Raw genomic sequence first — 13,969 nt, 5'->3', positions numbered from 1 at the left:
CCAAGGCAGCTGAAGGCATGCTGCCAATGGTGAGGTGGAGGAACTGGGGGAATGCACAATTGGTCAGATTTGGAGGAATGCAGAGTTCCTGGAGGGTTGTAGGGCTGGAGAAAGGTACAGTGATGGAGAAGCGGGAGGGCGGGGTGGTGATGGTAAGGCCATGGAGGGATTTGAAATCAAGGAGATAAATTTTAAATTTGAGGCATTGGTGAACCGGAGTCAATGTAGATCAGTGAGCACAGAGGTGACGGGTGAACGGGATTTGGAGCAAGCTCGGATAGGGGCAGTAGAGTTTTAAAGACCAAGCAAAAAATATAAAAAGCCCTCTTAATATGGAGCGATCTAATAGAGATGTTGCTCGTTAGCTTGCTGGTGGATAGGTGCCATTGCTCCAGTTTGTAGCTGTCCATAGGAATTTGTGGTGCAAGGATTCAGTCATAATATCTTAATTTAAAAAAAGCCTCAGTGAGTTTCTATTGGTTATTTTTTTTTCAATATGGGGTTCCTTTGAGGACTGTGTGCACTGTAAAACAGCTCAGCAGTGCAAATCTATTCTGCACGGTGTAAGGGAGCACAGTGCTGCAGGGCTTTCAGAAAGGAAGCTGGAGCCACCAGTGCCTTTTGTAAGAATTAGTTTGCATGTTGCTGTGCTCTGCAGTTTTCCCTCAGAGTCTAGTTTATTCTGACTTGAACCTGGCCCCATTTGGACCACACAAACATTTTAACTGAAGGTAAACTGAAAACTCTTCACATGGTTAGAAAAATACAAGTCAGAAACACAGACCATTCTTTCACTGCACTCGTGATGCAAATTGAAAGTTTTCTATATTGCCAGGTGTGGACCTGAATTGAGGATTTCCTGATAATGTGGTTTCTCTCTGATATACACACACTCACTTGCACACACACACACACACTGCTGATCTTTAATCAGATAAACATTGTCACCATTTATATCAAAAACAGGTGCATTGTCTGAGACGATCTGAAGAACTGCATGTGGGACAGGTTCATTTAGCTCCACTGCTGCTGTCAGACTCTGCCTTTGCCTTTCAGAGGCTGAGTTGTAAATTCAAAGTAGAAGCCAGATCATACTGTGCAGTGAAGTGAAACTATAGATGGTGAGGACTGGCTCTGCATGATAACAGTACTCTGGTGTTTCTCATTTGAGACAAGATTGTGAAACTCTGCAGAAAGATCAAAATAAATTCAGATACCTCTGATTGAGACAAACTGAAATATCAGTGATAGTAAAATTGTGTCCTTATAACTACATGACCAGTTTAGCAAGAACTTGTATTGGGATCATGGTTGAATCAGACATTCTGTACGCTGTGGGCATAAATTAAATAAAATCATTGCACCACAGCTTATTCTTTCAAATAGTGAAAAACAGACAGCTGTTAACAAAAATGTGTATTTTTATACAACAATGATGCTAAGTTTAAAATGTGCCGGCTGCTATGGGGAAAGTTGGACGGTTTATTGGCCAGATTTAACTTACTGAGCATAACAGTAGATAGATGAAGATCATATTTTTGAATCAGGAGGTCTGCACAATGGGAAGATGTTTGGTCCATTGGAATGCTATTCAGCTAAAATGAATGAGAAGTGATTTTGTTCATAGGGAATTTCATGGTTGGGATCAAATCTTGCTGAAGTCAGCTATGATGATTTATTGCAGGCTTTGTAAATGTTACATAGAAATAAAGCAATAACTTTGTACTTGATAATTCATGCTAATATATTTGTATCATAAAGTTTCATAGTGTCATAGAGCTGGATTTTACCAGCCCCACAATGTCAGGCGTCGTGGTGGGGGGGACCCAGAAAATAATTCCAGGAGACCATCACGTGCCTTGGCGCCGGGAAGACCCAGCCCCATTTTACCGGTGGCGGCAAAGCCTGGGGACGCCCCCCCACCCGCCCCGCCGCTCAGCAGCAGAGCCTTAATTTAAATATTTAAATGAATTATAATGACTGCATAAGCACCTACCTTGTCCCAGTGGCTGTTCCACGCCGATATTCCGGCCGGTGGATGGATGTTCAGTGCCTTCGGATCTCCGTTCGGAGATTCGAGGCATAATACTGGTGAGGAGGGTGTTGGAATGAAATTTTCAGGGCCGGTAGGTGGAGGTGTAGGTGCGGTGGTGAGCAGGGAAAACTGTTTCTATTGGTTGAGGGGATGGTGGGAAGGGGTTGAAGGGCAAAGGTAATGAAGTTCAAGGGGAAAGTTCGGGATGGGAATAAGAATTTTTTTAGTGGGGAAATGACAAATGAAGTGCATGGTTGTTGGGGGGGTGGTAGGGGGCCTTTGATCTTTTATGAAATTTATAAATTTCCATACCACATCCATTTCACTTTTAAAAAGTGAAAGTACCGGGGGGTAAGGGCTTGAAGCCCTTTAAAATGGCGCTGGCACCTGCACAGTGGTGCTGGACGCCATTGCCGGGGACAAAATGCCCGCGCCCTCTACATCAGCGGGGGTGGGCAGTCCACCTCCTCCATGTTAATGAGTCACCGCACTAAATATTGCGGTGGCTCCGCGGTGCACATCTCGTGCGTGCGCCGCACACTTTTTGAAGCTTGAACAGCGGCAAGCTAATAAAATTCAGCCCATGATGTCAAAGGATCATTAATGATTAAACTGCTGATTACTGCACGAAGCTTCTCGCCACTTATCAGAGTGGAGCTTGCTTCTAGTGGCACACAATATCTAACAACTTAACAAATTAATGAATTAAGACACTTTATTAAGAATGAAATTAATGCCCCTGATGATACAGTGAAATCGCCATTTCCATATAGTGCAATATTAAGCAGAAATCATGCACCGTGTTTTGTAGATCAATGAAAGTTGGAGCCTCATCTCTGCATATTGAAGTGATTTTCTTAATTATACTTTCCAAAACCATTCATTCCAGTTCAACTCCAGGAAGCTGTCAGTGTCCCATTACAGTTCTTTCCCCAAAGCACACAGTCGGTGTCGATTGGGACGATGAACTGAAAAATTAAGGGTTGCAGCTGTTCATTGGATTGGAAAGTCTTTGACTTAATGTGAGGAATGCTGAACCCACTGTTTACCAATTACTCAGTTTCCCCATTTCTTCAAGCTGTCAGTAGCAGTTAATGAAATGACCCATATATTAAAACTCCTGACGTAGAAAGACTGTTTGTGCACAGGTTAGATTTGTTATAAAAGAACGCGGCTGCACATCACAGGCCCATGATTAATGCAATTGCTCACTAATGACTTTGATTATGATGTTGAGGCACCAACAATCAAGCATTACCAGAAGTACCATTGTTTAGTAATATGATTAGAAAAGCAATAAATACAAGCAGAAGAAAAGCCTTGTGTCATCCATGTACCATTTGTGAGTGCCATTCATTTTTAAAGTACAGATTGGTGTCAGAATAAAACATTAATGTTGGCAGCAGAACTGTTGCAGGTTGTTCCCAGATTCAAACCATTGACCTGAAAATTGTGATGTTGGAGCATTGGGCAGTGGAGGGTGAATTGTCAGAAAAATAAAATCATTCCAACTAATGCTTTCTGTAAGAAGCCTTTTTCCAGTCTGGGCTAGATAGGACTAAGGAAAACAGTGTTAGCTTCTCCAGGCTTGAAAACAAATCGTGGGTGCAGCCATGGCTCAGTTGGTTGCACTCTCATCTCTGAATTAGAAGGTTGCAGATTCAAGTCTAACTCTAAAGTTGTGAGGACATAATCTAGGCTGACACATTAGTGCAGTACTGAGGGAGTGCTACACCGGCGGAGGGGCCATCTTTTAGATCAGATGTTAAAGCAAGGCCTGTCTGCCCCTCTGAGGTGAATGTAAAAGATCCCCTGGCACTATTTGAAGAAGCGCAGGAAAGTCTCCTGTGTATGGCCAATATTTCAACTAACATCACTAAAAAAACAGATTATCTGGTCATTATCTTTTTTTTTATATATAGGAGCTTGCTGTGTGCAACCTAGCTGCTGTGTTTCCTATATTGCAATGGTAACTACACTTCAAATGTCCCGCACTGACTGTAAAATGCTTTGGATGTCCTGAGATTGGGAAAAGAACGATATAAATACAATTCTGTCTTTCCTTTCTCTCTTTCTCTTTCCCTCACTCTCTCCTTTTTTGCCTCTTCCACTCTCCCCCGCCACTGCTATCCCCCCGTACCTTCAGTCCCCTGATGTAAATCCTCCATTTCCTGCTTACTTTCCACTTATTAAACCCTGTGAGATATTCTGTCATGTTGTACTTCTTACATAAAATGGAAGTTGTTTCAGTTGTGAACAAGTGGTAAGATTAATGGCATCCACGTCGATGGACATGAACCTGACTGAATAAGAAGGAAAGTGTGATTTGTATGTGAGTAAGAGTCTTCCACTCTGGGAAAAAGCTTCTGACTAGCCACTCTGTCCATGCCACTCATAACTTTGTAAACCTCTATCATGTCGCCCCTCCACATCCGTCGTTCCAGTGAAAACAATACGAGTTTATCCACCTCTCCTCATAGCTAATGCCCTCCAGACCAGGCAACATCTTGGCAAACCTCTTCCGTACCCTCTCCAAAGCCTCCACGTCCTTCTGGTAGTGTGGCGACCAGAATTGCACGCAATATTCTAAGTGTGGCCTAACTAAGGTTCTGTACAGCTGCAGCATGACTTGCCAATTTTTATACTCTATGCCCCGACCGATGAAGGCAAGCATGCCATATGCCTTCTTGACTACCTTATCCACATGCGTTGCCACTTTCAGTGACCTGTGGACCTGTACGCCCAGATCTTTCTGCCTGTCAATACTCCTAAGGGTTCTGCCATTTACTGTACACTTCCCACCTGTATTAGATCTTCCAAATTGCATTACCTCACATTTGTCCGGATTAAACTCCATCTGTAATTTCTCCGCCCAAGTCTCCAACCGATCTATATCCTGCTGTATCCTCTGACAATCCTCATCACTATCCGCAACTCCACCAACCTTTGTGTCATCCGCAAACTTACTAATCAGACCAGCTACATTTTCCTCCAAATCATTTATATATACTACAAACAGCAAAGGTCCCAGCACTGATCCCTGCGGAACACCACTAGTCACAGCCCTCCATTCAGAAAAGCACCCTTCCACAACTACCCTCTGTCTTCTATGACCGAGCCAGTTCTGTATCCATCTTTCCAGCTCACCTCTGATCCCGTGTGACTTCACCTTTTGTACCAGTCTGCCATAAGGGACCTTGTCAAAGGCTTTACTAAAGTCCATATCGACAACATCCACTGCTCTTCCTTCATCAATCATCTTCGTCACTTCCTCAAAAAACTCAATCAAGTTAGTGAGACACGACCGCCCCTTCACAAAACCATGCTGCCTCTTGCTAATAAGTTCATTCGTTTCCAAAGGGAGTGCATCCTGTCCCAAAGAATCCTCTCTAATAATTTCCCTACCACTGACGTAAGACTCACCAGCCTATAATTTCCTGGATTATCCTTGCTACCTTTCTTAAACAAAGGAACAACATTGACTATTCTCTAGTTCTCTGGGACCTCACCTGTAGCCAATGAGGATACAAAGATTTCTGTCAAGGCCCCAGTAATTTCTTCCCTTGCCTCCCTCAGTATTCTGGGGTAGATCCCATCAGGCCCTGGTAACTTACCTACCTTTAATGCTTTGCAAGACTCCCAACACCTCCTCCTTTTTGATAATGACATGACCCAGACTATCTACACTCCCTTCCCTCGACTCATCATCCACCAAATCCTTCTCTTTGGTGAATACTGATGCAAAGTACTCGTTTAATACCTCGCCCATTTCCTCTGGCTCCATGCATAGATTCCCTCCTCTGTTCTTCAGTGGGTCAACCCTTTCCCTGGCTACCCTCTTGCTCTTGATATACGTATAAAAAGCCTTTGAATTTTCCTTAATCCTGTTTGCCAATGACTTTTCATGACCTCTTTTAGCCCTCCTGACTCCTTGCTTAAGTTCCTTCCTACTTTCTTTATATTCCTCAAGGGCTTCATCTGTTCCCAGCCTTCTAGCCCTTACGAATGCTTCCTTTTTCTGCTTTATTGTTTATTAATGTTGGAATTCACTCAGCATAAAAGGGAATCGAGAAAAAAGGAAAAAATGCTGCTTTCCAAAGTTAGTTTGTGTAGTGCGGAGTTCACAGGAAGCAGTCCAAGCCAAACATAAAAATGTTATTTGTTCTAAGATGAAAGTCAGATCCAAGAGAAGGCGTCAGTCAGTGTTTGTATTCACTGCTGGATGAATCAAGCAGTGAAAGAAAGTAAGTTTGCATTAATATAGCTCCTTTGATTACCAGGACATCCCAAAGTGCTTTACAACCAATGAAGTACTTTTTGAATTGTACCTTACTGTTGTAATGTAGGAAACACGGCAGCCAATATATGCACAGCAAGCTCCCATAAACAACAATGTAATAATGGCCAGGCCATTTGTTTTATTGGTTATTAGTACCCTCTTCAAACATTGTGTCCACAATTACAGCACCACAATTGAATTTTATGACCCTGCTCTAAGTCTTCACTGATCACAAGCAAAGTCAACATGCACTGATTGGAGCTTTCCAAGTTTACCCATAACTAAGATAAATTCCATTTAAACAAAAATGAAATATCCAAGGCTGTGCCTCATGTAAGAGCTCGGAAACATCATACCCTAGAATGCTAGAAAGTGGATCAACTCTTCACGCTGTCTACCCCTGAACTCAGCCACTCTGTGGGTAATTAGTTACCCACAGCAAGGGGTAGTGTGTGAATGGGGGGTGGGGGCAGGGGGGCAGGATCTAAGTGTTAAGTAACAGTGTAACAGTGATTGTTTCATTGTGCAGAAACTTAGTGCTTTACAGGTGAGTCAGTAGTCGTTCATACAATCTGAGCAGCGATCAAATCTTGTTCATTTCAATCAATCTTTGGGATTGATTTTTATAGAATCATAGAAAGTGACTGTTTTGGGTGGAATATCTCTTGATACCACCCCAGCCCCAATTTTGAATATTGAGTAGTTTCTGTGGTTGTTTAGCTTTAAAACAAGCCCCACTATACTTGAGACTCACTTTTGACTTTTAAAGTTATCATTTGATTCAAAGAGTGTTAAACAATCTACTAGAATCTCATTTCTCCCCCCTTCTTCCCCACCACCACCACCCCCACACCCGACCAACACACCCAGTGTTTCAGGGATGTTTCTCTGGACTACTTCCTTGGCAGGATGCTGGCAACTGCTGGAAATATCTTGTGCATATGTATGAGGTTAGATAGAGTTGGATTCTAATCCAAGATTGTCCATGCTGGTGCTCTCCACAGATGTATACAATGCTGGTTGAACAGGATCCTAGATTTGTTGAGATTGTATGATTTGGTATTTCTAGATTATGAAAGTTGCAAATTCAAATGAAGCTTTTGGACTGGGTAACCAAGAAATAAAGCGAGTAGCAAGATTTCATTAAAAGGGGGGTTTAGTAATACTTTTAGGATAAGTGGCCTCACCCTAGTAAAGAGACACAATGTTGATCTGCACGTTTAATCAACGGAATAAAGAATATCAGTGAGTGGTTACTACATCAGTACTGTGTGCATTAGGTGGTTAGAATCCAAGTTTTAAATGAGAAAAGGGAAGGGCTTGCAGTTGTCCCTCTTTCCAGATGTTTTTCTCAGCAAGGGATTCTCTTTTACTGAAGTAATAATCCTCCAATTTCAATTAATTGTTTTCTCTTCCTCGCTTGCACACACTCTCGCGCCCCTCTTTCCCCCCCCCCCCTCTCTCACTCCCCCCACACACCGCACCATGTTGCTCACCCGCTTCTCATTCTCTCTCTTTAACTCCCTATTAAAATTCATTCTTGGGTCATGGCCATTGCTGCCAAGGCTGGCTTTTATTGACCATCCTTAGTTACTCTGAGTAGCAGTTTGATACAACTGAGTGGCTTGCGAGGTCACTTCAGAGGGCAGTTAAGAGCCAACTACATTATTCTGGGACTGGAGTCACATATAGGCCAGACTGGGTAAGGTTGGTAGGTTTCCTTCCCTAAAGAACATTTAGTGACATTGGCCAGAGACAACTCATTGACGACATCACTTTGCTTTTTGCATCTGTACAAAAATATATTCATTATGTTTAAAAAAATGACGCAAATTCTCACTATCTTGGATGCCCACAAATTATTCCAGTCCATGTTCAGGTTTTGTTGTGAAATAAGCCTTTTTCCTTTGCTTAAATTTAATCACACCACAATCACCATGAAATAAAGATGCATCAATATTTACAGTGGCCTCCCAGACAGAAATCTGTTCCAAAAGCTGTTTCATGAAGTGTGTCGCTGGAATGCTTATAAAAAGAAATAAACTTTGAAGCTATAGTTCCCCACCTTTGCAGTTCATGTGAAGCCCTGTCCAGTGAATTATCTGTGGAGTAAATTTTCTGCAGTTCTTCAAACATTTAAGCAGTATATTTGAGCAATTTGCTTTTGGTATAAACAAGCCTGAAAATGAATTAAATATTTTTGATGCAACAATACTTCACTATTTTAACGATCTACAGCATCTGGGGTCAGTTAGAGGGAATGTGTTTGTGTGAATACTGAAGTAATAAATGAATTTAAGTGTATCTGTCTTCCAATTGTTTTTGTGTTTCTTCCTGTTCAGCCCTTTTCTACTCTAGTTTGGCTGATATAGGACAGAATCTTCCTAAGCCCATGGAGGCGGACCGGAAGGAAATTTAGAAATGGTGGTGTCGGGTCAGGGGTCTCACACGTTTCCACCTCCGAATGATCTTCCCGGAGGCAGGTTATCAAAGGCAGCGGCTACCCACTGCTGGGCAAGTAACCAGTTTGAATAATTAAGTATAGTTAACGTTTCGGGTCAGCGACCCTTCTTCGGAACTGACAAATATTAGAAATGTCACAGGTTATAAGCAAGTGAGGTGGGGGTGGGGCAAGAGAGAACAAAGGAGACGGTGTAGATTGGATAAGGCCACATAGCTGACCAAAAGGTCATGGAGCAAAGGCAAACAATACGTTAATGGTGTGTTGAAAGACAAAACATTAGTACAGATAAGGTGTTAACGGACTGAACAGCAGCAAGTGCAAACATAAAAAAAAACAGTGGGCAAGCACATCATGTTTGCACTTGCTGCTGTTCAATCTTCAGTCCGTTAACACCCTATCTGTACTAATGCTTTGTCTTTCAATACACCATTAACATATTGTTTGCCTTTGCTCCATGACTTTTTGGTCAGCTATGTGGCCTTGTCCAATCTACACCTTCTCCTTTGTTATCTCTTGCCCCACCCCCAGTTCACTTGCTTATAACCTGTGACATTTCTAATATTTGTCAGTTCCAAAGAAGGGTCACTGACCCGAAACGTTAACTCTGCTTCTCTTTCCACAGATGCTGCCAGACCTGCTGAGTGGTTCCAGCATTTCTTGTTTTTATTTCAGATTTCCAGCATCCGCAGTATTTTGCTTTTATATTATTGAATATCATTGCAGCACTTCAGGAGACTCGCCTCCCCGCGAGTGGCTCTCTAGCAGAGCAAGACTACACCTTCTTCTGGCAGGGCAGGGATCCTGAAGAACCAAGACAGCATGGAGTGGGCTTCGCCATCAGAAACTCCTTGCTCAGCATGATAGAGCCTCCCTCAAATGGCTCGGAACGCATACTGTCCATCCGACTGCTCACCACCTCTGGTCCAGTACACCTACTCAGCATCTATGCTCCAACACTCTGCTCCGCACCTGAAGCTAAAGACCAGTTCTATGAACAACTCCATAACATCGTTAGCAGCATCCCCAACACCGAACACCTATTCCTGCTGGGGGACTTTAATGCCAGGGTTGGGGCCGACCATGACTCATGGCCCTCCTGCCTTGGGCGCTATGGCGTTGGAAGGATGAATGAGAACGGGCAGAGACTGCTTGAGTTGTGTACCTATCATAACCTCTGCATCACCAACTCGTTCTTTCACACTAAACCCTGTCACCAGGTTTCATGGAGGCACCCAAGATCACGTCGTTGGCACCAGCTAGACCTCATTGTCACAAGGCGAGCCGCCTTAAACAGTGTTCAAATCACACGCAGCTTCCACAGTGCGGACTGCGACACCGACCACTCCCTGGTGTGCAGCAAGGTTAGACTCAGACCAAAGAAGTTGCATCATTCCAAGCAGAAGGGCCACCCGCGCATCAACACGAGCAGAATTTCTCACCCACAGCTGTTACAAAAATTTCTAAATTCACTTGTAACAGCCCTTCAAAACACTCCCACAGGGGATGCTGAGACCAAGTGGGCCCACATCAGAGACGCCATCTATGAGTCAGCTTTGACCACCTACGGCAAAAGTGCGAAGAGAAATGCAGACTGGTTTCAATCTCATAATGAAGAGCTGGAACCTGTCATAGCCGCTAAGCGCATTGCACTTTTGAACTACAAGAAAGCCCCCAGCGATTTAACATCCGCAGCACTTAAAGCAGCCAGAAGTACTGCACAAAGAACAGCTAGGCGTTGCGCAAACGACTACTGGCAACACCTATGCAGTCATATTCAGCTGGCCTCAGACACCGGAAACATCAGAGGAATGTATGATGGCATGAAGAGAGCTCTTGGGCCAACCATCAAGAAGATCACCCCCCTCAAATCTAAATCGGGGGACATAATCACTGACCAACGCAAACAGATGGACCGCTGGGTTGAGCACTACCTAGAACTGTACTCCAGGGAGAATGCTGTCACTGAGACTGCCCTCAATGCAGCCCAGCCTCTACCAGTCATGGATGAGCTGGACATACAGCCAACCAAATCGGAACTCAGTGATGCCATTGATTCCCTAGCCAGCGGAAAAGCCCCTGGGAAGGACAGCATTACCCCTGAAATAATCAAGAGTGCCAAGCCTGCTATACTCTCAGCACTACATGAACTGCTATGCCTGTGCTGGGACGAGGGAGCAGTACCCCAGGACATGCGCGATGCCAACATCATCACCCTCTATAAAAACAAAGGTGACCGCGGTGACTGCAACAACTACCGTGGAATCTCCCTGCTCAGCATAGTGGGGAAAGTCTTTGCTCGAGTCGCTCTGAACAGGCTCCAGAAGCTGGCCGAGCGCGTCTACCCTGAGGCACAGTGTGGCTTTCGTGCAGAGAGATCGACTATTGACATGCTGTTCTCCCTTCGTCAGATACAGGAGAAATGCCGTGAACAACAGATGCCCCTCTACATTGCTTTCATTGATCTCACCAAAGCCTTTGACCTCGTCAGCAGACGTGGTCTCTTCAGACTACTAGAAAAGATCGGATGTCCACCAAAGCTACTAAGTATCATCACCTCATTCCATGACAATATGAAAGGCACAATTCAACATGGTGGCTCCTCATCAGAGCCCTTTCCTATCCTGAGTGGTGTGAAACAGGGCTGTGTTCTCGCACCCACACTTTTTGGGATTTTCTTCTCCCTGCTGCTTTCACATGCGTTCAAATCCTCTGAAGAAGGAATTTTCCTCCACACAAGATCAGGGGGCAGGTTGTTCAACCTTGCCCGCCTAAGAGCGAAGTCCAAAGTACGGAAAGTCCTCATCAGAGAACTCCTCTTTGCTGACGATGCTGCTTTAACATCTCACACTGAAGAATGCCTGCAGAGTCTCATCGACAGGTTTGCGTCTGCCTGCAATGAATTTGGCCTAACCATCAGCCTCAAGAAAACGAACATCATGGGGCAGGATGTCAGAAATGCTCCATCCATCAATATTGGCGACCACGCTCTGGAAGTGGTTCAAGAGTTCACCTACCTAGGCTCAACTATCACCAGTAACCTGTCTCTAGATGCAGAAATCAACAAGCGCATGGGTAAGGCTTCCACTGCTATGTTCAGACTGGCCAAGAGAGTGTGGGAAAATGGCGCACTGACACGGAACACAAAAGTCCGAGTGTATCAGGCCTGTGTCCTCAGTACCTTGCTCTACGGCAGCGAGGCCTGGACAACGTATGCCAGCCAAGAGCGACGTCTCAATTCATTCCATCTTCGCTGCCTTCGGAGAATACTTGGCATCAGGTGGCAGGACTATATCTCCAACACAGAAGTCCTTGAAGCGGCCAACATCCCCAGCTTATACACACTACTGAGTCAGCGGCGCTTGAGATGGCTTGGCCATGTGAGCCGCATGGAAGATGGCAGGATCCCCAAAGACACATTGTACAGCGAGCTCGCCACTGGTATCAGACCCACCGGCCGTCCATGTCTCCGTTATAAAGACGTCTGCAAACGCGACATGAAATCGTGTGACATTGATCACAAGTCGTGGGAGTCAGTTGCCAGCATTCGCCAGAGCTGGCGGGCAGCCATAAAGACAGGGCTAAATTGTGGCGAGTCGAAGAGACTTAGTAGTTGGCAGGAAAAAAGACAGAGGCGCAAGGGGAGAGCCAACTGTGCAACAGCCCCAACAAACAAATTTCTCTGCAGCACCTGTGGAAGAGCCTGTCACTCCAGAATTGGCCTTTATAGCCACTCCAGGCGCTGCTTCACAAACCACTGACCACCTCCAGGCGCGTATCCATTGTCTCTCGAGATAAGGAGGCCCAAAAGATTATTGAATAATTAAGTGCCCAATTGTGGGCAGATTGGGGATGCCACCAGGATTTTCCTGGCAGTGGATGGTCTCCCTGCTAAGGCCAAAGCTTGGCAGGTGCCTGGAAGTGGCTGGCAGCAGCTGGCAGAGGGGCCCGCAAAGTTTCTTTCGCTCCTCCACCCCTTCCCCACAGCAGGCCCAGGTCATAGCTGCAGCCGCAGGCCGTCGTGTGCAGGGGTTTTCCTGGCAGCTGTGGCCATGCTTTAATTTTTAATTTAATTACCTCTTCAGAGGGTGCATCAAGATGGAGGCATTCTCACAGTTCCTATCCTGAAGCAATCCTCTGGGCCTGCAGCCTGAAGAACCCACTCACCTCATCCTTAATTGGATGGTGGACACGAAGGTAGCTAATTAGCAGGCCGCTGCCCGGAAGATTGTGCCAGCCGGCAAGTGTGGGCTTGGGACCCAGAAATGGTCCTGCCCTGTGATTATTCTTCAAGGGCATAAGATTCTGCCCGTAGTCTTGAGGGTGGGTTTGCAGAGCACTGGGGTTTTTTTTTTTTAATTTCACACAAAATTTAATTTAGAATGAAAACTTAGTCCTTTTTGAAACCTTTTTGTAGCTCTTATTTTTGTAAAACATATAATTTTTAAACTTTTGAACCATCCAGGAGATTCCATCTAGATTTCCTCTGTTTTTGGTCATGTTCCCAGGCTGCTGAGATTCTTGTTCCAGCTGCAGATGTTTGAAGGCTCTGTATGTGTTTGTGTGTGTCTGTTTTTTGTTAAAGTGGATCTGTGCCTCTGTCACACAATGAAAACCAAACATCAAATTGAAGGAAGAAGAAAGTTTGGAGTTTTATAAATCGTTCAATGGCTGAAAGAGGAGTTTCACCTCATTCCAGGATATTCTTGGAGTCAGTTTGTCACTTTTTCAATTGTAATCCCAATTCCCATCTTTTGCCAAGAAGCTTGTGTAGCTTAGAATACCATAGAAATATTTTAGTTGGCTGGATCTTCCTGGTAATCTTCACTGTGGGCAGAGACGGATGTAATTTGTGACTGTTTTAAATCCTTCAAAAGATATTGTGCTAGTCACTGTTATACAATTGAAGATTTAATGTAGAGGTCAAGCCATTGACAGCTGTGCATTTACTAATCCTGTACTTACAATATTCAAATTAAAATACACACCACAGAAGCTGCCCTACTGCTTCATGACTTGTGATGAAAATAGTGCAGGTGAACAATATATTGCAGGTAATGTAGTCAAATTTATCCAGAGTAGACAGCGATGTAGAGAAGTCCTGAAATTAGAACAGCGGGGAAGTCTGGTCTGTGAGACAGGAGATGGTATGAATCCAAACTAATTGGAGCACATCTGAGACGGTTGGTTCTAA

General features: G+C 44.4%; 1 protein-coding gene across 1 annotated transcript in view; it reads left to right on the top strand.

Annotated features, from left to right (window-relative positions):
• snrkb (SNF related kinase b) overlaps positions 1 to 13,969 on the top strand; it is a 128,100-nt gene that overhangs the window by 40,840 nt on the left and 73,291 nt on the right. The window lies entirely within an intron of this gene.

The sequence above is a fragment of the Heterodontus francisci genome, chromosome 17 (genome assembly GCF_036365525.1).
Source record: "Heterodontus francisci isolate sHetFra1 chromosome 17, sHetFra1.hap1, whole genome shotgun sequence".
Taxonomy (NCBI): domain Eukaryota; kingdom Metazoa; phylum Chordata; class Chondrichthyes; order Heterodontiformes; family Heterodontidae; genus Heterodontus; species Heterodontus francisci.
The sequence above is the reverse complement of the archived record's forward strand: the minus strand, read 5'-3'. Positions and strand labels throughout refer to the sequence as shown.